This window comes from Thamnophis elegans, chromosome Z, assembly GCF_009769535.1.
Source record: "Thamnophis elegans isolate rThaEle1 chromosome Z, rThaEle1.pri, whole genome shotgun sequence".
In the NCBI taxonomy this organism is placed as follows: Eukaryota; Metazoa; Chordata; class Lepidosauria; order Squamata; family Colubridae; genus Thamnophis; species Thamnophis elegans.
In genome coordinates, this window is record NC_045558.1 from 145,064,542 (window position 1) to 145,066,932 (window position 2,391).

Below are 2,391 nucleotides of genomic sequence, written 5' to 3' on the forward strand. Positions count from 1 at the left end.
ATGGAGAACTACAAAGGCTGAACAGGAAGGCTGAATAACTGCTTTCATATTGTTACGTTGTCTTGTTTTGTCTTTCTTTTGTTGTTGTGTTTTTCTTTCTGTTTTTAAAGCTAAAGATGTTTAATGAAACTATTTAAAAAGAAAATAAAATAAGACCCTGTCTTATTTTCGGGGGAAGCACAGTAGACATTCACATGGTATTTCAGGTACCAAGGAACACCGGAGTAAAATACAAAACCCAGAATATAAAATCTGAAATCTTGACAGGAAGGAGATTACAAACCCCAGTTGCGAAATAGAATTTTTTACTTTGTTGGTCGCCCCGATCTCCATGAGAGATTCTGCCACCCTGTGCTGAGAGGGCTTGTTTCTCGGCCCCATGGTCACAGAGAGGGGGTGGCATTTGGCCCCACTTGTAGGGGGCTTCTGCAGAGAGCTAGGCCACAAGGTAATAGGGCTGGTGGGGACCTGGGAGGTCTTCTAGTCTAGCCCCCTGCTCAGGCAGGAGGCCCTGATCCATTGCAGGCAAATGGCTGTCCAATCTTCTTCAAAACCTCCATCGATGGAGCTGAGTTGTTCCACTGGTTATACGACTAGCATCCCAGGGCTGGAAGGGACCTTGGAGGTCTTCTAGTCCAGCCCCCTCCTCCTCAAGCAGGAGACCCCCCCATTATACCATTCCAGACAAATGCCTGTCCTCTGACCCCCCCTGAAGCCTGGAGCTCCTTCGCTCCTTCTCCTTGCTGATGTGGCCTTGCCTTTTTCTAGCTGGCAACCGGAACGGCAGATCCCCTTTGGGGACGTGCGGCTGCCCCCACCCACCGATTACAGCAAAGACATCTCGGAAGGGGACGAGGTGGAGGTGAGTCCCGGTTATTCTGGGGGGTGGGATAGAGCAGGGCAGTGCTGGAGGGGAGGAGCTGGCTGGGCTCAAACCTTTGGTCTTTTCAGGTTTATTCCCGCGCCAATGAGCACGAACCCTGCGGCTGGTGGCTGGCCAGAGTCCGGATGATGAAGGGGGATGTAAGTCTCAAGACAGAAGCCCTTCCCCCCTTTCTCTCTCTCTCTCCTTCTTTCCCTTTTTCCTTCCCTCCTTCTTTCCCCCTTCCTCCTTCCTTCCCTCCCTCCCTCCTTCCCATTCTCTCTTTCCTTTCTCCCTCCCCCTTCTTCCTTTCTCTTCCTTCCCTCCTTTCCCTCCCTTCCTTCCTTCTCTCTCTCTCTTCTTTCCCTTTCCACCTCCCTTTCCCCCTTCCTCCTCCTTTCCATCCCTCCCTGCTTCCCATTCTCCCTTCCCTTTCTCCCTCCCCCTTCTTCCTTTCTCCTCCCACCTTCCCTCCTTTCCCTCCCTTCCTTCTCTCTCTCTCTCTCCTTTCCCTTTCCCCCTCCCTCCTTCTTCCCCCTCCTTCCCACTCCCACCTTCCTTTCTTCTTTCCCTTTCCCCTCCCTCCTTTCCCCCTTCCTCCTTCTTTGCATCCTTCCTTCCCTCCCTCCTTCCCATTCTCCCTTCCCTTTCTCCCTCACTCCTTCCTTCCTCCTCCTACCTTCCCTCGCTTCCTTTTTTTTCCTTTCCCACTTCCTCCTTCTTTCCCTCCTTCCTATTCTCCCTTCCATTTCTCCCTCCTTCCTTATCCTTCCCCATCCCACCTTCCTTCCATCCTTCTTTCCCTTTCTCCCTCCCCCCCTCTCTCCTTCTTTCCCTTTTTCCTTCCCTCCTTTCCCCCTTCCTTCCCTCCCTCCCTCCTTCCCATTCTCCCTTCCCTTTCTCCCTCCTTCCTTTCTCCTCCCACCTTCCTTCCTTTCCCTTCCTTCCTCCCCTCCTTCCTTCTCTCTCTCTCTCTCTCTGTCCTTTCCCTTTCCCTGTCCCTCCTCCTTCCCCCTCCCACCTTCCTCCCTTCTTTCCCTTTCCCCCTTCCTCCTTCTTTGCATCCTTCCTTCCCATTATCCCTTCCCTTTCTCCCTCATCCCTTCCTTCTTCCTCCCACCTTCCCTCCCTCCCACTCTCTCTCTCTCCTTCCCCCTCCCACCCTCCCTTTTTTCCTTTCCCACTTCCTTCTTTCCCCCTCTATCTCCTTCCATTTCTCCCTCCCTACTTCCCTATCCTCCCCTCCCACCTTCCTCCATCCCTCTTTCCCTTTTCCCTCCTCCCTCCCTCTCCCCTTCCAGTTGCAATATTTAGACAGATTTTGCACTGTTTGTCTCCTTTGGGGGGTTTTCTTGCCCCTTACCCCCACCCCACCCTCCTCAGCCTCCTGTCCCACCGCGGCCTCTCTTGCAGTTTTTACGTCATAGAATACGCGGCCTGCTGATGCCATCTACAACAAAATCGTCACCTTGGAGCGATTGCGGCCCGTCAACACAGCAAAGCAGCAACCAAGTGCGCTTCTTCAAGTG